This window comes from Pezoporus occidentalis, unplaced genomic scaffold, assembly GCF_034315485.1.
Source record: "Pezoporus occidentalis ecotype Australia unplaced genomic scaffold, CSIRO_AGI_Poc_V1 ctg56, whole genome shotgun sequence".
NCBI classification, from domain to species: domain Eukaryota; kingdom Metazoa; phylum Chordata; class Aves; order Psittaciformes; family Psittacidae; genus Pezoporus; species Pezoporus occidentalis.
The window spans coordinates 2,504,845-2,530,538 of NW_026915899.1; positions in this window are offsets into that span (position 1 = coordinate 2,504,845).

The window sequence follows — 25,694 nt, forward strand, 5'->3', positions numbered from 1 at the left end:
TGAAACAAGGATGAAGCAAAGCAGGGATCAAAAGATGCATGAGTTCATTAAAGCCATCTGTGGCCCATAGGTACCTAGAAGTTATTTCACTTACGCTTCACAAGCATAAGTGAAGTTGCACAAGTGTGGTCTATCACCCAAATAATTTAAGGAGTGGGTCATGAATCACCTAAGCTATGCAGCCCTACTTGTGTTCGCAGTCCAGCAAGTGACAAAGTTACAGGAGAGGATGGATCCCTCCTGAATTCATGCAGCTGGTGTCCCATCACCATGTTCTTGCTCAGAGAAGAAGCATGCCCAGATCGAAGTACAAGTTTTCTGTCAGTGTGTGTCATTTGCATACGTGGTATATGTCCACACATGTAAATACATAGCTATCTAATTCTAATGAAGGATTAAAAACAGGCTTCCCAGATCATGGGAGGTTACAAACTGGGCTGTCCTGGTCCTTGATACATGATAGCCCTAACCTGACTGCAAGAAAAGTCCTGATTTAGGCTATTCCATTCTTTCACACTGCTCTTTTGGCAGCAAGATCCCTTACCCTTCTTTATATCCAAAAAAGAAAACTTTCCAACCACTTCCTTTGACTATTTTGCCTTTTTCTGCTGTGTGTGTTCTTGAGAGCAGGGACAGGCACTGCATGTAGCCACAGTCACTTGGTATTCAGAGGAAGTTCAGAGTTAGTGAGGCGCCTCTAGAGCAGCTGCAGAGGGCCTGATATAAATATGAAGAGCTGCCAAGATTCATGATTGCACCTGGCTGTCCTGCTGCTTTACAGCCACTGCAAATTAATTCTTTCTGCATGCGAGCAGCTAAGTCAAGTCACTTAAACTAGTGGCCTCGTGCTGTCCTCTTAGGAAAAGAAATAGATGATCTGTACTGTAGAGACCTAGCCCCCTGCCAAGCGGGTCGCCAGCTACTGTGCTGTGACTTTCCATGGGGGCTGGAGCAAGCCAGTGAAGAGATTTCAGTTTAAAGTTCAGCTCCTCTGTAACCCTTGCTAAGGTTCACTTACTGTCCTCTGGACTGGCATTCCCTGGACGCACGAAGGGAGCATGTAGATCTGCTCCCCTGTCCTGGTGTTGCTGCCGACGCTTCACTGAAGTGTGCTGGCTGCATCTGGAACAGCAGGACATAGCCTGTTTGTGGAGGGACATTGTTCAAAATGGCAAAAGCTGCCTAAGAAGCTGCTGTTGAATGTCTGGTGATAGCTACATCCCTGAGGCACCACTGTAGTAGGTGCTGTGCAAGCTCTTGCTCCCACAAGGAGCTCTCAGCCACACAGCCACACTGCCATCATGCAATGAACTGTGCCTCCCATGCTGCCTAGTATTAACGGAGAGATCATTCTCTTCTGCTTTCTGGAGCATCTGATTTATAGACACATACATCCAAAGCACTGCAGAGGCCCTGTGCAGCATGACTGTGTTTGTGGTACAGTATATCTAATTCCTGCAATGTATGTAAAGCTCTTAGAATTCTAACTTTTTATTTCAGTCTGAGAAAGAGAAATAAGTTCTGTCTGATCTGGAGACATCATTGTCAGGGTTAATGCTGTCAGAGAGAAGTGTCTCAGGTGTGTTTCTGTCCTGTGCTGCATTCCTGGCTATTTCTGCTGTTGGGGAATGATCTTGCAGCCTCTCTGAGGCCCAGGAGGGCCTTATTGCTTGTGTGAACATCACCGAAAAATTAGGACGCCTGCAAAGTGTGCCACATGAGATGTCTTCTGGGTTGCCTTGCAGCAACTATACATTGCTGCTTCTTCAAACCCTTCTTTAGAGAAAATCAGTGGCAGGCAACCAAGGGGAGTGTTTGCAATTTAGGACACATTACTGAACAGCAGTTCAGTCCTTGCCAATACGATAGAGCCAAGGAGCCAGAACCTCCTGCTTCCCAGGAAACAAGGCTAATATACCAAATAGGACCATTACCTGTGCTTTGTGTCTTGATGAGAAGAGGACTGGAAGACTGGGTGGAAGTCCCTCAGACCTCACATTGATTCCCTACATCCTTACACAAAGGGGTAGTGCTAGGTATCCTGTGTCTCCCTCTGGAGTTGCTTTGTTCCCCTACAGAAGCCAAGGGGAAACAGAGAAGTGTCTAAATCAAACCACCTGTGTCTTAAATGGCTTTAAATGGTCTGCAACCTTCCCCCCATGGTGCTGGGGTCTAACTGCTCAAGATGGCAGTGCCTTCACCGGCCTCTGGGATCCAGCAGAATGGATCTCAAGGAAATGAAAGTGAAATTGAGTATTGGTAGAAAATCTGATGATGTATTCAACCGAGCTTTATGAACCTGGTCAAGCACACAATGGTACACACATACGTGTATGTGCTCGCTTCTTTTTAATGCCTGTGGCAATCACCTTTCTGCTTGTCACAATTTTCCTTTATTTGCAAAAGTAAAAATGCTGTTATTGCCGGCCATAAACTTATTCAGCCCTGTTATATGTAGCTATAGTAGTTGAAGTGTTCCACTGATTTTCAAGGATGCAATCAAGGAATTGTGTGCAAACAGTGTATAAATATGTACTTTGGTTACTCAGATGTAGTTTTTCTGTCAAATCTGAATGAATTTGCTTTTTTTTTTTGCAGAAGTGTTCTCAGCAAAAGCTTTCCCAAGACTCTGCAGCAGTAACGAATTCCACATTCTGTCTTCTGCCTGAATGAGCAATTTCTTCATCATCTTTTGATCTTCTTGAATGGAATTGTATAAAAAAACAGGCAACAGTGAATTTTTCCGCGACGTAAAGAAATCTCAAAAATCTGTAAAGAAATTCCCTGCAATTTTCAAAGGGGAATTATCCTTGCTTTTGAACTACTTCATCAAACTAAACCAGACTCTGACATCTGTCTAACAAGAGTTTCAAAGTGTTGATTTAATAAACTTGTTATGGTACAAAACTGAAGAGAGTTAGGATGAACACTAGGATCTGTATATATGGATACTGGATCAATATATTGAAAGAACACCCCAGATGCACATGTTTACAGTCTTTGATTTTCCTGGCAGTTTTTCCACCAGTTAAGCTGTTGGGAAATGGACCTCATGCTCTGGGCAAGGATGGAGCATTTTATATGACATTGTACATGCCATAATGTAAAAATATACCTGGTTAAGGGTCTGCACTTCTTAATGGTCTCCACTTGCATTAGTGGAATCATGACAATAAAGTACTGAGGGACTGAACCTTGTTGTAATTTTTTTGTTACAGCATTTCACTTAGGACAAGTCTTTTTTCTCTTTTGTGTTATTTATTAATAGGAAAATTCCTAACATTAACATGATGCAGCTATTTCTACATTTTGGAGAAAAGGAATTGGAGTTTTTTGTATATTTCTGGCTAGGATGCTGCTGCTGCTCCATTAGTATTTGATGTGCAATTTGTGTGACTATAGAGGGATAAAAAAAACCCAAAACCTGTTAAGAAATGATAAATGGTCGAGTCACAGAGATGAAATACAAACTTCTGAAACTAATTAATTCATTATCTTATCCTAACTCCCCAAACAACTGTACTAATTGCAGCCTAATTCCTAAGGACTGGGACAAAGAGGTGACATGTATCCTTTGAAGAGCTGAGTGACAAAACTTTTTGTGTTCAGCTAAGCAGTCGCTGAATATTCTTGCTCAGAAGGCAGAGCTCAGCAGTAAAAAACAGCACAGAGCTTTGAGCTGCAGCAGTAAGATTTTTTTCTTCAGTTAGCTGATGACCTTACCTGTTCACTCCAGCTCCTCTCAGCCTTCAAAGCACTAAAATGAGTTCAACACGTATGGCATTTCTATAATATTTCTCACTGAACAAATGTGCTGGCAAGCATGTTGTTCAAGTTTCCATGTCTCTTTACAAAGCCATTCCCTGCCTGTAAGAAGCAGGCTGCCTTCACCCAGATGTATAAGTCATCCCTTGCAAGCATCTCTCCTTCCTGTCAGCGCTGCTTGTTTGAACACCCCATGAATGCCACTGTGAACGCCCAAGGAGCTGCAGTGTGCTGGGTGACCTCCTGTGCCACAGCCCATCCCTCCCTCTCCTCCCCACATCAAAGGAATGGTTTTGGGAACTTGGGCTCATTTGATGCCTCTGAAGAGTAATGAAGAGAAGCCTGACATTTTGCTGGAAGAAGCCAAGCATGGAAAGTCTCCGATCATGATAACTGAAGTTTGCAGTTAAGTAGGTCAGGCCTGATGCTGTTAGCAGACTGCTTTTCCAGGGAGGAGGGTGAAGGCTAATCAGCACCAGGGTTAAGGTTAACATAGACAGCTGTGGTGGGTGCCAGCTAGCCCATTCCCAAGCAGAGGTTTGTATGTGACCTCTCCTGGCAATGCCTGCACGCTCTCAGAGCTTATTCTAACGTAAAGTGCTACTAAGCCATTCTTTCCCCATGTATCTCACCCAGGCAGCTGTTGTAAAGCATTAGTCTTTGCATTACTCCTTTCTGCCTCTCTACATCCAAGGGAGCCCCACATAGTCCGCATCTCTCTAAGGAAACTGAAGTAATGTTTTATGCTTTACATGCATGAATATTCAGCAGCAATGCAAAAGTCATGTTTGGGCTCAAGTCTGATTTGATTTAAGACTCAAATTATCTTTATAAAAGAAAGTTCATGGTCATGCTTTTTTATTTGGCATATAATCAAAAGAGAGGTGTGAAGGCCAGGTCCAAATACACAAACCTTAGAAAATGGGGAACCTTAAAACATAGTGTGGTTATTTACACCCAGCAAGTTTAAGTCCAACCTTTGAAGCTCATCAGTATAGGCTAATATAGCATCAAAGTGAATAATATATGTGTTAAGAAAGAGCCATATTCAAAACTGCCTTCCTGAGGAGCTCAGTGTGAGAACAGCAATGTATTTTAATTCAAGAAAGCAGTGAGTGATTCGGATGGCTGCCCCATCACGGCTGCCTGCAGGCACATCAGGGAAACGGTGAGGCTGGTCCAAGTGGGCACCCTGCCTGGCAGTCTCAGGGCACTGCTTATTTTCTGAGCCTGCTTTCTGGGACTGCAATGGCAGTGCACTGTTGTGCACCAGCATGTGCTGTGGATATAGCCGTAGCTTCCTGAGACACAGCTCAGCCTGAATCAGAAATCACTCCCATTTTCACTAGGAACCTCTTGTTGCCCTTGGAAGACAAGCTTTTGATAAGCCTGGGCTACATTTTGGTCTGAATGTATTCAACAGATGAAGAAAAATATATGGGTATTTATTTAGGTGCTACAAGGAGTTGGGGTTTTGCATAGAAGTAGACACAAAATAAGAAAGCCATAAATCCCAAGCAGAGTTAGCAAATGGGCCGTTACCTTTCATGAATTGCTGCAGTTCTGGTGCTTGTATCAACTTTGTGCTCTGCCTTGTTTCGTTACATCTTTCTCAGATGTCACTGTGGTGTGTGCTTAAATAAGATCCCCATTCCAGAAAGTTCATTTACATGGCATTTATATGGTGGAGACATCTGTCTCTTTCTTTCGTGAGCCTGTGCTCTGGTTTTGATTTAGTGTATTAGGTCCCTTTAGTGCCAAGAAAACACTTTGTTCATCTCTGGCTGATAAATTCTGATGATCTCTCTCATTCTGTTTTCTTATGTGAGAGGACATTTTAATACTGCCTTGTCATCCATCAAACCTCCTCTTCATCTCAGGGACTCAGGCAACTATCTGTTTGGGAAGTGATTTCTTGTAAGTGCCATTTTCTAAAGATGAACTCCTCCTGGCCACCGCTTTTAATCATATTTTAATGGCAAAGGGCTTGCAGAGACATTATGTAATCCAAAAGATGGCTTTGCACATCTTCCCAGGGGTTTTGCCACAGTTGGACTTGGCCTGCTTACCCTCTCCCTTGCCTAGCAATGATGAAGAGAAAGGTGCTTTTCAAGCTGTATGTTTTCCAAGCTCAGAATTGGCTACTCACCGAAAATGTAAAGCAGGAAACTCCTGGAATCTGTGAGTCTCATCTCAAGAAGAGACAATTATAACCACCAAAAGGATTTAATTTCTTACAATGAGTCTGCTGTTCACAGTAAACAGATATTTGCCTCATGTCCAGAGAACAATAAGATCGCAATTGCTCTCTGCTGGCAGGAATCAAAGATCTTGCTTTTGTCGGTAGGTCTTTTATATGCAGGAGCAGCCATGCAGACGGTGAAAGCAGCTTTATACCACTTCTCTGCACCTTGGCCACCTCATAGGTCAGCAATTAGCAGGCTCTGATTCTACAACCACCAGAGCCTGGTGACACCACACATTGCTGTTCTTAATGAAGAACTGAAGACTTAACGAGGCTAAGAACAGCCAGGAATGTGCTTCAGTGCAGTTTGTCTGGGTAGCATCAATTTTAATTTTGTCAGGCTCCATTTTAGGCACTTAGAGTAAGGCATCTTTTTTGAGCCCTGTATGTTCAAGCCAACAGTGTGTTTGGCCCAGGAGGCAGAACTAGTGCTGGCTATTGGCCAGGAATTACAAAGAATACAATTGGCACATAACCAGCCCTTAATATTGAAAGAAAACTACCTTTGTTTCCAAATCTCAGCACTTTACGCTAGAGGCACTTGGGAGGCATTTTGCTCTGTCAGGAGGTGTCCCTGGGTGCAGAGACGCAGCTGAGCATACCTCAGTGTGTCCCTCCTTCCTTACCGCTTCACAAGTTGCCCTTACCACCTGAAGAGATGCACTTGAAATACTTTTCTGGTGCTGCATCCTTTGATCACTTTTTGCTGTCCCTTTCCAGCCCCACTGCAAATGAAACTCTAAATTTTATCCTTCTATTAACCCTAACCCTAATGTTAACCATAAACCTAGCTGGGGCTGAACCATTGAAGGTTTTTCCGCTAAGCAGTCTCTACTTCCTTTTGCAACTCCATTCCATCCTCACTGCCATAGAACTACCAACATTTCTTTTAACCCTGACCCTAAACATGGTGCAGAAATCCAACCAGACTTGCACTGAAAATCAAAAAAACACCACCAAAGAACAGTCTTTCTTTTCCTCTAGGCATAGGGCTAGAGAATGGTTAGGATTAGGGCAGTTGTAAAGTAAGGGTTAGAAATGGGTTAGGGTGTGGGTTAGAGCTGATAGAAAAAGAAAGCTCTTGTTTTGCCCAGTGAGCTACAGCTTTTGGAATGGTTCCTAGTGACTTCCTTACTCCTGAGATCACCCAGGGAAACCCTTTCTAGTACACTGCAAGGAGATTATTATTTCATAGCAAAATGAGGTGGTGCATTCCTGTAAAAAAATAGCTCATGTCTCGAATTCTTTCCAAGCACAGATGAAGCAGAGACAGATTTATCATGGTTCCATATATGACTTCATCTGACCATTGGTCACTTCATCTTAAACTATTTTTCTTTTTACAGTTTCCCTTTCCTGGGTCCAGGCATGGCGAGATGCAGAGAACACCCAGGCCAGGAGCTTGTCCACAGCGGCACAAGGCTGGTGGAACGTTTCTCTGCCCCCTTACTCTGTGGGCCAGACCTGTGTGCTCTTTCGCTGGAGCAAAATAGGTCCAGCGTGATTACTGTGGGCTGAATGCTCAGAAGAATGGCACTGTAAGTACAGCAGTGACCAAGATGCTGATGCTGAAGCACCCCTGCGGATGTAAGTCTTTGCAGAGTAAAGTATGGTACAAAACCCTTCTCTGAGTGAGGTGACTGAGAAAACAACAAATGGAAGTTTGGACAGTGTGTTAACATGATCACAACAGGGAGCTTTTCTTCCCCCAAAATGCAAAAGAATGGAAATCTGAGTGGAGAGGGCTTGATTTTGCTGAATCGTTGCTGAGGGGTCTCAAGTACCTTCAGTCATTTATGTTTGGGATGCCATTTTCTTCCATCTGCACAGAAGAGCAAGTGCATAGCCCTGAACTCAGCATTGTGGCACACTGTAGAAGGTGTTGAAAGGCAACTATTGCCATGTTATATGTGGTTTTAGCCTGTTCTCGCATGCCAGCAGACATGGTTGGATGTTGCAAACAGGCTCCCTTGTTTTGTTTTTTTGTTGTTTGCACAATACCCCATACTTGAGCTCTTTGGTAAATTGCCACCATGATTTTTTCCACTTACATTATCGTTTTTTTGAATACTTCAGTTCTGAAGTACCATAAAACCTAGATTAATAGCATAATGAGAATTTGGAGAGCTGTGACATACAAGCAGTAGGTGTTCATGAAGTACAATTATTATACTGAGCTAATCAGCACTGCATTCAGTTGACTAAATTCTCACCTTTTAAATGACAGCAAAAAAGCCTCCACACAAGAAAAATTAAGAATGATGCAAATGAAAGGAAAAGTCAAACCAAGTTCATCTATTCCAGTAGGTAATGTGTCAGTGCTCTCCTGTTGATTAAAGCCAATACTATTATTGTACATCATGATTCCCAGTTCCTGGCAGTTTTTAGGCACAAGTATAACATATGGCTCCTGACTGAGGAGTATAGGATGGAATGAGGGAAAATGGCGTGCAGGAGGTGCCAGGGATGGTGGATACTGGCACCCCCAGCCCTCTGTATCTCCAAAGGCAAAACTGGTTTTTTGAGACCTGCTTTGTCAGGTTGATGTCTTCATGCAATGTACAGATGATGGATATCTTGTGTTTCTACAGATTGTCTCCAAAGGTTTTAGGTTTCCCCTCACTGGCTCCCTTCACCTTTCATGTTACATCAGTACATGCTCAGCAAATCTGAAGGCAGAACTGCACATCAGATAGGTCAGATGAGTCTTTGCTGATCTCAAAACATAAATTATATTTAAAAGGAAAACGATGGCCTTCTTGATCTGTTCTTTACAGGTTCATTCCCTTCTAATTTTAAATTTTATGTCAGAACAGGTAACTCCCAGAAATTCCTTCTATCTTGTCTCTCTTCCAAACATAGGCTGTATTCAGGGCACAAAGGTGTGAAGTGGCTCTAATAAGGTTTTATGTCTTGTTAAATAGGAACTTTATCTATGTTAAGCAGCAGTTTTAGCCTGGTGGTGGTGTCCAAGCCAGGCATGCTGTGTGCTCTTTAGCTATTGCACTGATTCTGCGCTGGTCACCATCCCCTCTCCCAGCTCTAGTGCTCCTGACCTTTTGGGACCTGATTAGCAGGTCATAACTCAATGACAACCATTTACATATTTGCTTCTAGATTTCCCTCTCTGTGCACAGAGAGACCCTTGAAATGCAAATATCCCTTGTGATTCTTGATCACAGGTGCTCTCCACCTGAGAGAGAGCTGACATGGACAAAACAGTCCTCAGTAATGTGTCCGGACCCTCCATTTCAGCAGTTTCTGAACTCCAGTGGCATAGGGGTCTGTTGTAAAAATAACTAAGAAAAGCTGAATTATCCTTCACTGAGCAGAGCACATCAAGAGAGAATAAAACATGAGTCCCTGATTTAATCCACAGAAGCTGTCGTGATTTATTTACTGTCATTTGAATCTCCATTAAAAGGCTTGCTGCAACTCCACCTATTTCTTTCCATTCTGATTGTCTCGTCCTTTGCTGATATTTGAGGCCTGGCTTGTTATATTCAAATTTGAAAGATACGTAGCCACCCAGTGCCTGGCAGAGTGCTAGCATTAATTTGTGTCTGACGGGCTTTTGCTGGTTCTTTATGGAAAATGAAAACTGATGGATCAACCTCAGAGGCTTTCTGGATTGCACAAAACCCATCCTTCTTGCTACCCAAGTAACAAGCCCTGCTAATGAACCCATTGAAGGAGGGCTGCATCTGCTGCTCTGTGGCAACCACATTCAGAGCAGCTGTGAACTTTTTGAACAGCCATTTCTGATTTGGGAAGTCTCAGATTTACGTAGTTATTTTCCTGTTTTAAAAGAAGAAGTTAATATGTATTCACAGTTTGGCCCGCATTAAGGGCCAAAGCAACGCCACGTTTCACCAGAAGAATGTTACTGCTATGAATTTTTCAGCTTTCCTACTTTATTTTCAGTGTGTCATGTCCCTTCATATTTAGCATGTACTGAAGGACCACTGGAATTCAATTACTGCCTGTCACTGCTGTTTACATTGATTTATAGATCATCCATTTTGACAAGTTCATTGCCAAGCTTTAATATGTCTTAATAGCTTTATTGTTTATTAATAGTAATGCAGGGGTACAGTCTCCAGCCTGCATGAAATGTCAACCCTTTCCTTCAGCAGTGAGCTGAGGAGGATCAGTGGGTGGGTGGCCACAATCAGGTGCTGGCAGCACCTGCCTCCCCCTGCCCAAATGCCACCAGCACCAATTCCTTTGGTTAACGATTGCCACAGATTTCCTTCAGTGCCTCCCACAAGGAATTAAGAAGGGATTTGTCCAGCAGATGCTTGTCAGGAGGACTAATGTGCCTGTTTGTGCCGGTGGGTTTTGGTGGTGCCGCAGGGTATGGCGTGCCAACACTGCTGGTGCAGCTGTGCTTTGAGCATTGGGGACCCCTGGCTCTGAACACAAAACACACACATCATATCCTAAAAAAGATTAAAATTAACACTGCTGCTGAACAGAGTTCTGGACAGAGTAATATAACCAAGATTGTTACAGAGAATATAGAGGTGAAAAGTGCATGTGCATCATGGGGCTTTTTTTATGGCAAGCTATGTAGAGTTTTATAATGAGGGCAGAGTCAGCTGGCAATTATTGCCTCGGAAAGTTTCCATGGACAGATATTTTTCTTTCTTTTCTTGCCAGCTGGGTATTTGAAATATCAATTTATCCTAGGAAAAATCCTCCTCAAAAGCATTAGTCCCCAGGTACTACAGGTCAGGACTATTTCAACGGGACAGTGCTGTAACAAAAAGAAATGGTCTCAACAGTAACATAACATTCTGCATTTTTTAGCCATAAGCTGCTGCACATTGGTAGGATAAATGATGAACAGGAGCACATTTCTGAGTATTGTCTGCCTAAAAATATACAGACCTAATTTTTCAGATGAAGCTGTGGATGTTTTATGAGAGGGTTTGTACACTTCCCCTGCGCTGCAGTGAGCTGCCCCTTGTGGCACTAAGCATGGTGGTTTGGTTTTCAGGCTTGTTTGCAATCCCAGGGTGGCTGCAGGAGAAAGCTGCTGCAGCACGGAAGTGTGGAGTTGAGCTGTTTACCCAGGCTGGGGAAACAGGAGGTATAAATGCATCCAAAAAAGCAGCTATCAGCACTTGAGGTTCCATCGTGCAGCATTGCTCTCTCCTGTGAGCAGATTGAGAACATCAGCCGAGGACTCCTTGCTTTCAAGACCTTTCCAGAAAGGTTCCTCATTCCTGATATCTTGCTCAGCACTGCTGAGCACCTTCAGAGGAACAAAATTATGTGCTCGTTTCTTTCTTGGTCGGCTGCATTTCCCCGGGAGCATTAGTTCATATATTCCTCTTGCCTTGACTAAAATGATGAGAAATGGATAGCACTTACACTTTGTCTTTCTCTCACACACACAAATACACATAAAGACATATTTAAAGAGACAGCTTAAAACTTAAATTATAGCCTAGGAAAAAACAACTGTGATTTTTTTTTCTCCCTCAAACTAAGTTTTCAAAGTGAATTCGGCAGAAGTTGCCACTTTGGCTGATGAGATGTGACCTGTTTTAATCACTGCTGTCCATTGTCAGGTATGTCAGCCAATTTAGCTTCAGGTGCATAATGGCAAATTATTACAGAGATAGAATGATTTTAAGTTTCTAGACAGTGGGAGCATTCCCAGAATCCATTACTGCCTGATTAAATTACCCATATTTCTGTGTGTGAAGGTTTTGTACAGCAGCATGTAATCCACAAGAGTAACTAATCATATCATATTGATTTAGATGCTGCTAGAATGGGAAATCTAATTGTAATACTGTGAAAGCTTCTTGGGGAATCTGTACTAATGATTGCATTTGTAATCCCATTTGCAGGTGAAAGTTCTGAAGCGCAGCTGTGAGATGAATAGCAATGACAACAGTTTGGACACAGCCCTGCAAAATCAGGCTGCAAAAGATGAGACAAGCAGAGGTTGTCCCCATGACTTAGCAGCAAGTCTCCATCCTTCTGTTTTTCTGCATTAGTGAATTCTGTACCATACAAAAATGAAGGAATGTGAGCAAAAATTGCAGGTAAAGGTGACAAAGGTGGTAGGATTCAGCCCCCTATCCTACTAAACTTCAGTATTCATCTCAGGAGCCAGCACTGTGCTCTGAGCTCTGCTGTAGCTTTGCTGGGTCACCACCTCTTTGCTTTCTCTCTTCTTTTTATCTGAGGACAAACATATTTGAAAAGTACTTTTCATCCAGGGGAATTAAATGTTTACCTGGTTTTCATTCAAATTCTTTATTGTTCTTTTAGTCTTCTTCAAATACAAATTTCTACAGTGCTTCTTTTGTGTTTGGTGATTGCCAGTAGCTTCATCTGCCTTGACCTTTCATGTCTGTGCTCTGGCAGTATTACCTCAACCCTCCCCCCCCCCCCCCCCCCCTTTTTTTTTCCTTTCTGGAGTATCTGAGCTGTTAACATGTGAACTGTATGAACCCCAATTTGTCTTTCCTTTTTGTCATACTACAGTAGAGCTGTAAAAATATAAAACCAGAATGTGATGAATTGTTTAGCTCACTTCCTGTCATGAATTTTTGTAGCTGTTGGTTTTTTACTTTTCTGACCTGCTTATAAAGAAATAGATATAATCTTACACAGCTAACCCATGCATCTCTGGCACACACCGGAGCCTGTGAGCTGGTTTGATGAGCAAGAGGGCACAACTGCCTGAGAGAAGAGCTGCCCACCAGGCTTTGATAAAGGTTTGAAATGCTTGTGTAGGTCAGGTGCAGCATGCCTTTGCTTTGGGAGAAAGGTCCCTGCACAACACTGAAAACCTCCTTTCCAACACGTGATGGGGCTTCATTCACTTTCTCTCTTTGGTTTCCAGTGGTGCCTGATTTTTGAGAAGAAAACAGCCATGCAGGTTAGGCCTGGTTTTGACTTGGTTAATGCTTCCTTTTGGAGAATCGTGAAGAGATACTCTTTCCTTCCTTTGTGAGCTGACTCTGACTGATGCCAGGCTGGCTTTCAAAGTCCTGTGTCCTCTCCTGCTTGCCCTGGAGACCACACTAGGGCTAATGTGTGCTGCCAAAGAGCTCCCATCACCTGGCTGAGCACCCCAGTGGGATGAAGAGCCTGGAACAGGAATTTTCCCAGGGCATCAGTTCAAAATGGGACTAATAGCAATAGATATAAATCACAAATTTAATAGCATCCTTCCTGCAGGTCAACTGCGACCTCACCATTCCTGCTGTGACTCTGAGCTTGCGTAAAGGAGGGTGATGGACCATGTGTCCCTCTTAAGGTGGGACATCAACTCTTAGCAGTTCAGTGCTTACCAGTTTTCTCTTTTAATCTGTGCTTTGGGTGAGCAGGTATGAGGCAGGACAAACCAGGGGCCTGAGCAGATGCTACCCAGCTCCAAACAGGTTTTAAACCTTTTACAGTGAACCATTCATTAGTTTTGTTGCAGTGTATTTTCTTGCAAAGCTCAGGTGTAGTTTAATCCAAGTCACAACAGAGATATTCTGAGTAATATAAAAGACATAAGAAAAGTCTGAGAGTTTAAAATAAATCCCTATATAGTTCCTAGTCATGAACAGTTACTGTCTTTATATTGGAGAGAGCAACAGAGCTTAAAATTAGTTAACCACAATCTAAATAACCTTTAGAATATTGAGTGATGTATAGGAAAGCGTTTTGCAAGAACATTTAACAGATGACTCCTACCCTGTCTACTAGGTGTCATTAAAACCGATAGATGTTTACTCAATGTAGAGACTTCTCAAAGTTTTACATAGCATTTGAATTTCAGATAAACCACAGTTTGGTTCCTTGACAGGTAAGTAAAGGTCTAAATGCCTTGGAAAGGTTTTCCATGAATGACTACTTTTAGTAATATGGATTTCTGACAACTATGGAGCATGTTTCTGAAGATGGTCTGTGACCAGTGTCAGTTCCTGAGGCAGACATGATCCCTGCCAGGCAGGTACAGGATGAGACAGAAGGCAGCAGGCAGGCAAAAAAGCCTGGTTCATGGAGTATTGATTGATGGACAGCTGATCATGAGCCAGCTTATGCCCAGGCAGCCAAGAAGGTGAGCAGCATCCTGGCCTGTATCAGAAATAGCATAGCCAGCAGGGCCAGGGCAATGTTCACCCCCCTGTACTCGGCACTGGTGAGGCTGCACCCCTAATACCATGTTCAGTTTTGGGCTCCCCACAAGAAAGACATTGAGATGCTGGAGTGGGTTCAGAGAAGGGCAACAAAGCTGGCGAAGGGCCTGGAGAACAAGTCATATGAAGAGCAGATGAGGGAACTGGGGTTGTTTAGTCTGGAGAAGAGAAGGCTCAGGGGAACCTTATCACTTTCTACAATTACCTGAAAGGAGGATGGAGAGAGGAGGAGGGTTTGGTCTCTTCTCCCAGGTAACAAATGGTAGGATAAGAGGTAATAGCCTCAAGCTGCACCAGGGGAGGTTTAGATGATATTAAGAAAAATTTCTTCACTGAAAGGGTGCTCAGGCATTGGAACAGGCTGCTCAGGGTGGAATCACTGTCCATGGAAGTGTTCAAAACTGTGTAGGTGGGGTCCTCAGTGACATGGCTTAGAGGTGGACTTGGAACTCCTGGGGTAACAGTTGGACTTGATCTTAAACATCTTTTCCAACCTAGCTGATTCTGTGGTTCTGTGTGCTGTGATCCTGTACTCAAGGACCATGGTGAATGTGTCGTTAAAACATATTACACTAAAAATATATGCAGGTTTTCTGTATTACTGAGTTCTTCCAGGGAAACCATCCACCATTGTCCCAGATATCTGTTGTTGCTCAACAATAGGCAATAATAAGAAGAGCATTTAATGAGAAAATTTAAATTAAATCACATTTAATGCAAGATCATCAGATCCTGCCTTACTGTGACATTACAGCCTCATTTCCACCATTATATGAAATACGCTTTCTGAAAGTCTCAGATTTCCCTGGCAGAGATTTTCTTGAGGTCTAAAAATGCAGTCCCCTCTATTCTATTGTATTACTTTCTCCCCCTTTTCTGGGCTGAGAAAAATCAGTAGTGAGACTGGGAGTCTCAAAGTGATGCTGCCATCCATCCAACCATTTCAACTTCTCTGGAGATTGCTCTCTTGTCTATCAATGTCTAACTGGGTTGACATATTAAGCTCGTACTGTCCCACCAGTTCCTCTGCCTCCTTGCCAGCTGGCAGACCTGTGATCTCAGCTTTATCCTCTTTCTGATTTGATGCTCCCTTGGTAGGCGTCTGAGGACTGTTTTCCAGCATATGTAAGAGCTGAGCTGTGCTCCATGTGGTAACCACAAGGTAACAAGTATGCTCCACGTGGTAGGTGAGGTGGATGAGCCACTCCGTGCCTTGCTGAGCTACCCTGGACTTTCTTTATAAACCTCCACACCACTGTAGCAAATCCTGGCCTACAAATAGGTTTTTTTTTGATTCACAGCACTGGAGTAACTGAAAATACCTGGGATTAAGGGCAAACCGAGTATTTATCTGTAATCTTAAATGGAGAGAAAATACAACAATATTGAAGGAAGCACTGAATAAAGAGTCCCAACAGGCAGGCTCTTTCTTTTGACCACAAGACCAGAAGGCATGGTTCACCCACACTGGCAGTTTTTCAATGCTGTATCTCTTTCTTTCACTGCCCAGCCTGTGTCAATGGCAGGTTCAGACTGTGAGGGTGCGGCTGCCGCACAAAGCTGTTCAGGGTGAGAGGCAATGGCCAAAAATCCCAAGTCAGCAGTTTTCCCAAGGGATGTGTGCAGCTGTAGGGATGGATCCCTCAGAGCAGGTGGACCTGCTTGCCCACAGGGAAGTGTGGGACATGCAGAAAAGGCATCCAATGAGGTCTGGCTTCATGCCCTGAGGTGAAGGCCACCAACAGGGTCTGGCTTTGTGCCCTAAGGAGTAGGGTACTGTTCACCCTGGGATGGAAACTGCCCAGCTGAGAGGAGCAATATCTCTCCTCTTAACTGGCCTGCTTCCCTGTGAGGTTTTTCACTCCAGATAGGACTGAGCCAAATCCACGTCTCTGAAGGCAGTTTTGCATGAGGTCTGAGGTTTCTTACAACAGCAGTCAGAAAAATAATCCATCAAAAGTGACATATCAAAAGGAGATGGAATCCTATAAACAAAAACTGCTGAGTTTTGCACTTCTCTGTCACTGCAGAAGCCATAAAGGGCAATCTTGCTGCAAGTGGGATGGTGTGCATGGGGTACTGCAAGGCATCCTTGGCTGTGTGATCACTTAGAAAGATGACCGTCAACCCCCTTCTCTTGAGTTACTGCTGCGCTACTTCTCAGACAAACTGGATTACTCCCATTTCATGCTCAGTTTGCATGTTTGTCTTTTAGAAAGGAAAGAGGGTTTTTGTATTACGTGCTTTGCTGTAATTAATCTGCAGCACAGATATATGCTTTCTTGTGCTACATTTCTGTTTCCCAGTATATTCAGGTTTTATATCTCAATCCACATACTACCTCCCCCTGCAAAAGAATTATTTCTATAATCAGATTAGTGCTGAATTTATACTGACTCTGGAGTACAGCTTTACTCACTTGATTATTCAGTTTGCTATAAATGCTGGGCATAAATTCCAAGAGAGTGAATCAAGTAATTTCTTTTTTACTACCTTTATACATATTTCTACTTATTTGCCATGCACCTTTACTACACTGGCTCTAGTTGTTCAGAGTACACTGAAAATGATGCTCAGCAAGACTGTGGGACTTGTCTCAATGCTGAGATAAGAGCTTTAAAAGATTTTACAGGTAGCAAACTCCTCTAGTTTCCATGAACTTTCTTCTGAGGTAAGAGCTGGGAGGGTTTTTTTACCCCCAGATTGCTCATCTGTCCTGAAAAGAAGTGATGAAGGTGAGCAAGTCACATACTAGTGCATTAGTGACAACTCTGGAAATTCAGTTCCTGTGTTAATGGCAGCCTAAGCATATTCACCCACTTCACCTGTTAATCCAGCACAATTTGGAAGTTTTTTTGTATGAACTTCTATGTGGTCAGGCTGTGTTGACATTATCCATTTTAGATGGACGGCATCTCTGCGTTCTGCAAACAGTGCTCGCTGTGGGTGATACTGTTCATTTTAAAGGCAGGTGTTTTAGGGCATTTCTAGGGCAAATATGCTGGATATGAAATATGGATAGGAGAGTGATATGAGTATGAACTGAGACGATGCACAAGCAACATAATTGTTACAAATCCCGAGAGGCTTCTTTAATTCGTGAACATTAAGAGGACTGTTTCTTGAGTGTTCGTGAAAGAGTTAATAAAAGTGAAGTCTGGGGTTGCCAAGTTATTAATTTTCCATTCAGGAATGGGTTGCTCTGAATTCAATTACCCAGCTGCAGAAGTGCTTCCCAATATTTGATGGCGTCTTCTTAAAAGTGTAAATGAAGGTGTGCACATGACTACGCGCTAATCAGAAATGAAAGGCTTTGTATGTTACTCCAAGGTTGGCGGCTGCAGAGCGTGCCAAGGTCAGATGCCTTGTCCCTTGCAGGACACCCTGGCCCTGAGCAGCAAAGATCAGAGCCCGGCATCAAGGTGAATCAATAGCACAGCTCAGAGCGTGTCTACTTCTCAGAACCCTGCTGTCCTGCCAGCAGTTGAGCACAAGCAGAAATAACCTTCCTGCTACTGTACCTGAATCAGCACTTGAAGGACAGGAGTGATAGTTAGCTGTGAAGAGCAGAGGCTGATTTTGCAGCAGACAAGTGTATGAATCTGTTTAGGAGTACATTGGCCATGAATATTTGGAGAAGACTATGGGGTCGCACCGGTAATAAGCTTGTTTCACATATGTTTTGTCATTACGTGAGTTTGGATGGAAGTATATAAGAACTATACCTTCAGCATTAGTTCTTACAGTTCACAGTTTTTAAAGGTCTCGCAAACCCACTTTCATATAAACTTCCATCCAAAGCAGTAGTCAGGCTTTCAATACATTGCCTTTTCTTTGGGATTCACTAGACCTCAAATTAGTTCATCGATATTTTTGAGTTATTAGGAAAAATGTACTTCATACTCTATTTCCTCCTGCTGTCTAGTAGCCACAGACATCACACTGGAATTGAAATAATTCCCTCACAAACTTAGAGGTGTCTTGTGAATGCTGGGGATCCTATGAGGAATACAAATTTCTTGGGAAGTAACCAGCGGGCAGTTTGCTGTCTGATAAATGCATCCATGGTGACTTGATATCTCAGCCCACCCAGTGATACACTGAATGGCAGTGGGTATTTCTGAATGTTGTCTCCTCTCCCATCTTATCTAGACTCCCCCCTAGGGTGGCTCTTGGGCACAAAACAGGCCTATGGTGTTGCCACCAACCAGTCCTGCCACTGCTCCAGGGAATGGGACAGGTGTCCCCAGGAGGTGATATCATTCCCCAACAGGAGAGCAATACTGTATAAATATAAATTTCCAGGATTTCTCACTGTCTGGTTTAGTTTTCATTGTCTCAAGGGATGAAGTTGCTGGTGTTTGCATCAGAAAAAGTCCCTCTGGGAGATCATCAAATCAGGTCCCTGAAGCAGGAAGCTCTTCTTCAGTCTTGGCTTTCCTACCTGTAATGTCATTCTCATTATTTTCATTGTTAATATTATCTCTGTGTATAAATAGTCCTACTGTCTCCTTGTTTTCACAACCATCAGGCATTTACAGAGTCTGAAAGAGGTAAGTTATGCACTGGGAATTGTAAAATGGATGCAAATGCACTACTAGAAATACCACATTACACTGCTCACTCAGGTGGACCACCTCTTGATGCCTTTGCAAAGCCAGAGAGACCATAGCAGCATGAATTGTAACTTATCTTTTTTGGTATGGCATGGTATCTTTTATATGGGTGTGGTAAGGGATGCTTTCGTCTTCTGTTAAGATAGATGCTGCTATTTGAACACTAAAGCAATCTGAGATAGTGCTATGCCCCCTTTTGTGTATGTCTGTTTGTGGAGCTCTGAAATGCTAGTAGTAAACAATAATAGCTAAATAGTCTGTGTTTCAATTTACCAATTCTATAATGTCCCAGGAAAAATATAGGGTTGCATGTGCCTTCAACTGCTCAAGGGAGCAATCCAGATCTCCTGACTGCCTTAGGGCACTCCCAGTGGGCCAGCCTTGGCTAGTAAACATTCGCGGGTGTCAGCACTAGTAGGCAGCAAAATTCCTCTGTAAGGTAACATCTAGAAAGCAAATACTCTTGGTCAAACTTTTCTGGTGCCTGCTTTATAAGGTTTTTACAGTGAAATTGAAGTCTAATAAAAATAACATCTTTCCTTCCCCTCCCATCTGAATACCTCAAAGCTGTTACAGTCACACAGACATTTAGCATCGTCTGTCAAAAATACTGCCAGCTCTGTTTCACAGACTGTGAAATCAGGGCCCAGGGGGATCTCTGAAAGCCTGCCCCAGGTCACAGACTGAATAGATCTAAAATGTAAGTGAGCACTGAGCTTCGCTAAACTCAAAAACATGCCCCGTCTCCGGACAGAGGATGGGTTGTGTTAAACTCCTTTTGCTTAGTGACATTATTGGCAAAACTCTTCACAGGAGTTGAGAAGCCCAGAGGGTAGTCACTGGGACCTGGGAAACCTGGTGCTTTTCCCTAGAGTGATGACAGCAGCCATGATGGAGAGTGCTCAGTGGGGACTTGTCCCTTCTGTATCCATATTGCTCAGGGACCAGGGGCCAGGGAGCTTCCAGCCATCATCAGCTCCTGTCAACCTCCACTGCTCAGAGCCCCGCAGCCCCCACAGTGCTGGGGTGGGTGAAGGTGGCTGGTCACCACACAGGTGGTGGCACCTGGGTCACATCAGTCCTGCAGACAAACACTGCTGGTGGCTGTGCTTATTTCAGGGGGTGATGGCTGCTTTTCTCCCAGTAGAGGAGAGGAAGGTTGACAGCCGTGACACATGGTTTCTTCCTCAGGCTACTCCACTGGAGCTGCTTTTCTTAGCTGCTATCTCAAGTCATTTTAAATAACTCCCCGGCAGCTCTAGTGCACAGTAATGTGATTAGGGCACTAACTTCCCTGACCATATTGCTTCATATTGCATTTCAGATGGTAAATGCATTCTTCCTCTCTGGGCCCTCTTCCTGTTGCCCCAGGTTCCAGAGACGATTATAGCAGCACATGAATTCATCACTGTGCCCCTATGGCAACAACTGCACTTGTATTCACCCTCTCTCCTACCACTGACAACAAGGATTCTGGAAGATTTGCACAAAAGCAAATCCCCTGACATCCCGCATCCCTATTTTGAAAGCATGGTGATGCTTCAGGCTCTGGTGGAAGAGGCACAGTGGTCATGGCAGGGACAGGCCACCACACTGGCTGCACCAGGCAGCTGGCAATGGGACTAGTACAGAGCAGAGACCACAACAATTAAGAAACACATTCTGTTTTCTGCTACAGACAATATTTTCATAGACTATAAAATCGCTTTTCTTAGCAGCAGCTGTCCTCCTTCTTGATTTACTACACATGGTGTTGATAGTTTAAAGTTATGTTTATTTTACAGGTAGCTTTAAAAAAATCTCTGAATGAGTTACTAGAGCCTCTTGCCCTTTGAGGAGGATAGGGATAGACTGAGTCTCCTTCTCCAGGGCAATAGCCCTTAAACTTGTGCCTGTTTAAACTGTGAAGGTTTTGCTTTGGGCCAGGTTTTGTGGGGGAAAACCCGCTCTCCCCTGAAGAACCCAAGTTTCCCTGGGGAGATCTGATTTTTCTTTCCTTCACTACACATGAACAAGTAATCAAGGGAAACCCTTCTAAGAAAATAAATGTCAGAGAAATGAGATTTTGAAGACAGCTGTAGTTCACCCACATCTTTCCTTGAAGCAATTTGACCCTGTATCACTGACTTCATTTTCCTCAAGGAAAACCACTAGGTAGTGTGGCATCACTGAAGGAACCAGCAAGTGAGGACCTGGGCAGCCATGCTGCTTGCTGGGGTCTGGGCTCCTGTGATCAGAAAAGCCCTTCCATTTAGCAATATTCTGTTAGCTGGACTATGCTCTTAATTATGTTAAATTCTACATGTTACCATAATGGGTCTCATCTTCTTGTTACACTGGTTGAGTTTTCCAGTGGTCTTCTCCTCCATTGACAATTATGAGCACTACAATGTAAAGACAAGCTAGAGAGCTGGGCTTTATATATGCTCATATTTATATATTCTGAAATACGACACATTTAGTATCACCTGAGTTTTACCAAGATTGTAGGATGCTGATAACCAAGTGAATAATACTTCAGCTCTACAGGACAACCTGTATAGTTTATCAGTCTGAAAAAAAAGTTTATCATCGTCTTCATATATAACTCTTGTGACAATGTGTCATGTGCAGAATTTATGGGGAGAAGCTGTCTTCTGAGGTTCACTTCTATCTATCATTTTTACACAGGTTTATGTTTAGTGACACTTACTAGTGACTAAGATAGAGTGGTACTCTTTACCATGAGATGAAGTTGTATGAAAGCTTGGCAGTACAACAACTGCACTCCCTTTTAGGTGGGTGTACTTAGTACTCAGATGCTACAGGTCCATCCTATCATTTGATTAAATAATTATTTCTAATGGGAAGGGAAAATCAGTTCATAAAAGTCCAATTATTTATGTTGGAAGGGACCTCTGGAGGTCTCAGTGTAGGGCAAGTGCTAACGAACAAAGGTTGCTAAGGACCTTGCCCAGCTGAGCTTTGAACATCTCCACAAATGGGGACTCCAAACCAGCTTGGGCATCCTCTTCTGGTGTGTTACCATTCTTACTGAACATTTTTTTCCTTGTATCAATCTGACATTTTCCATGGTGCAACCTGTGTGAGTTCACTGTGTCACTGGGAAGAGGCTGGATTTGTCTCCTCTTTGGTACCCATACTCCCATTTCCGGCAGGGCAAGACAGCAGTGGAGTCCCCCTTGGTTTGCTGTTCTCAAGACTAAACTAACCTTGCTTCATAGAATCATAGAATCACAGAATGGTTTGGGTTGGAAGGGACCTAAAGATCAACTGATTCTATCCCCCCTGCCATGGGTAGGGACACCTTCCACTAGACCAGATTGCTCAAAGCTCCATCCAACCTGGCCTTGAACACTGCCAGGGATCCACAGCTTCACTGGGCAACTTGTTCCAGCATCTCACCATGTTCACAAAGCACATGTTTTTCCTAAAATCTAATCTAAATCTAAATCTTCCTCAGATTTTTCTCTCACACCCCATGCTCCCAATCCTTAACCATCCAGTTTTACATGCTTATAATCTATCAACTTGTTGAGGCTGCTCTGAATGTCCTCCCCATCCTCCTGCATTTCTGCCTGACTCCTAGTTCATTGTCACCTTGCTGAAAGCACATTCCCTCCCATCAGTTGGGTTACTGATGAAGGCATCACAAAACACCGTCCCCAGTATCAGACCCTGAGAAGCACCACCTGTGACGAGCTCCTGAGTAGACATTGAAACATTAGCCACTGCCCTTTGAGCCCAATAGTCTGGCAGAAGCGCAATTCTCCACTGTGTTCTCCAAGGACCTTCAGGTTGTGAAAGCTTTTCACAACAGTGAAGAAGCTGAATTCAAGTCCAGCACCTAACTCCTTTCAGAGAGAGGTGATGGCTGAGCATGAACACTTGTCTGCAACACTCAGTCTTTGCCATCCCAGCTTTTAAGGTTTCTGAGTAAAGATGTACCTGACTCTAACAAGACCTTTCTTTGGTTTCACAGAGCCAGCCCAAGCCAGGAAAGCAAGACAGCAGTCTCAGCTGCCAAACCCTCATGTTTTTATGTACTAGGGACAAGAAATATTACTATTACTCCTATCACCGTTATTTATATATTCGTGTTATCATTGCACCCACAGACCAGGGTTCCCAAAATAGGACACTGCAGAAAGACTAAGATAAAAGGATGGCCCCTTCCCTATAGCACTCGCACCCTAAGCCACTATTTTCTTTTCTGCCAAGTGCTGCCAGGTGCAGCTCGGTGTGTATGTGAGAAGCCTGGCCATAATTTATGGTTTTTTACAGAATCTAAAAGATTTGCTGCAGAAAAGAGCTTTATTTCATGGCTAAGGAGTCAGAGGGAGAACTGCCTCAGCATGATTAATTGTGGAGTGCAGCAGCCTCAGTGGTGCTGACTCACCCCCGTAACCTGAGGGGGGTCACAGCACCTCTTACTTTCCCCTGCTAATCAGAACCTCATTTCTGTTAGCAATGAGGAGATTGCCAGGTCCAGACCCTTCAGCTCTGTTCTGCTTAAATGTCTGGGCAGGATTTGTCCTTTGCACACCTTATTCGTATTCTCCTTCTTTGTCTTATATCTGAGGATAAGGGAAAGTGTTTTTGCTTGAACTGTTCATCAGGCTTTATTAATGAACTTATGAGCTGGGGTGGTGTAAGCTGTGGAGGTGGCACAGAAATATTCACCTGTTTTATTTATATGATTATCTATTAGTATAAGGGCAGTAGCCAGCCAGTGTAAGATGGAAGCTTAAGTCTTATCTCATGGGTAGATAGGCACCTATGAAAGACAAGGTTAAATGTGGAGAAAGCAGTGGAAGCAAGTCTTGAGAAACAGCGAGCACAGACTTTTCAGAAAGATGTTGTTATTGTTATATATTGATCGCTTTTACCAATGAGTGTAAAGACTAGAAAGTACTACACTGATGGATAACATTGGGGCAGATAGATCAGAGTAAGCTAGCAAGGATAAAAGAGATCAGGCAAACTAGACAGGGAAGAGACAATATGCTCATCCTCTCTTCCAGTTCTCTGTCTCTGTAGGATTGTCCCCTGGAAAATACCCTCTCTGCTGCCTCTAAAAATAGAAGTTGAGTAGACAGAAACTGGGTATCAGGGTGAAGGCACTAACAAAGATGCATTTGGACAAACTGGTGCAGAAGAGGGACACAGCTGAGAGAAAAGACTCTTTCTTTAAAGGACTGCTTTGTTCCATACAGGGGAATGCCACAAAACTGAAGGAGCATTGTGTATTTCCTCAGGTTACTCCTTGCTAATATTTATTGCTCAAAGGCTGTGGCTCACGTCTGATACACAAATGCTTGCTTTTCCATTATGTTACAAAGCTTCCACTTCCTTTAAGAATTAGCACACTCACCCAAGTCTCCTGAAATCCCAACACGATCCGTGCTGTTCAGCTCTCTCTGGCAGACCACCCTGGCGGGGATGTGCCTTTGACAGCCTGCTGTCAGAAGGATTTCCCTGCAGGCAAACTCTCTTTTTAAAATTCCTGACAGAAATGTCTTCTGAAAGGTATCATTTTGCAGGAGTCTTTCATTTGTTCCCATAGTGAAACCTCCTGGAAACTACATTGCCTTTCCCTGATGTCTCTGGTGGGTGCTCCTGTACCCCCAAAAAGGATGCAGGTTTTCTAGTCTGATTAAAGGGGTAATTTAAATTCAGCAGACACACTTGTGAAGATCTACAGTACATGACATCTTGAAATAGCTGGAGTAGACTCTACAGTGTTAATTAGGAACTACGTACGTGTCCAAAAAAATATGTAAATAAAGTACAACGAGCTAAGAACGCTAAAGATCACAAAGACTGAGATACTCAGCGTTGCCTAATTAAAGAGACTGTCAGTGTAACTAATTAATGAATCTTCTTTTTCAAGATGATCCTTCTAAATGACAAGGCTCTAAAATGTGACTTTTTCATATTCATTGGAGATCAGGCACCTAAAATCCCTCCCCATTTGAAGAACAAAATAAATCACACTTGCGCTGTGACTAAAGCCCGAAGTTGTCGTCACGGTCAGGGCACAAGGGTCTATCCAGCGTGGAGAGCAGGCAGCTGCAGACCACCTTTATGGATGTTGGTCTGAAATGGCATGTACGGCTGCTGCTGAAAACCTTACAAAACAGGGGATAAGTTCTGTCCTAAGCAGAAGCTTTCAAGAAGCTTAAAACTTCTCCTTTCTGTTACTCTCTTTTCCTGAATTTAGATATATGAGTCTAATACAGACAGCATGGGGTGGGAGATGGGAATTTTATAAAGCAATGTCAGAGATGCAGCCAAATGCAGTAGAGGCACCTTTACGTTGAAGTCACCTCAGTGCCTCTGAACTGATGCTTTGTTTCCCAAACAAATCACAGCTACTGAAGGAGGAGACAGCTTACCGGGTGGCTGTAAAGACACTCTGTTAAGAAGCAGAAATCTCTGGCCATGATTAAAGGAATGTGAATAACTTTGAAGGCATCTGCCCCACAAGTGGGACTGTGAGGCCACTCACCAGCCAGCTCATCAATCAGTTCAGGGAGGAAAGTATCTCTAAACAGGGTTGATTTTCTTCGGGTTTTAAAAATGGAGTTAATTTTTCTTGGGGTTTTAAAAATGATGGACACAGCTGCCCATCCACAGCCCTAGCAGATGAACACACACACACATACTTAAGTATCTGAGTGACAAACACAACCCCTTTGAAGTTTTGAAAGAATATGTGCAGACCCATCTCCCTTACTCCCAAGCTGTCCATTGATTTTTGTCATTGCTATAGAGGTAGGACTGGAAGTAGTGGTATTACCAGCACACAGGGATATAACAGATTGAGACAAAGTTTGTAGCTCTTGATTACAAGGGCTGCTGTTATTGGAAGCTATTTGGAGGCTGGTTTAGAAGGAAATTTCAGTTTCT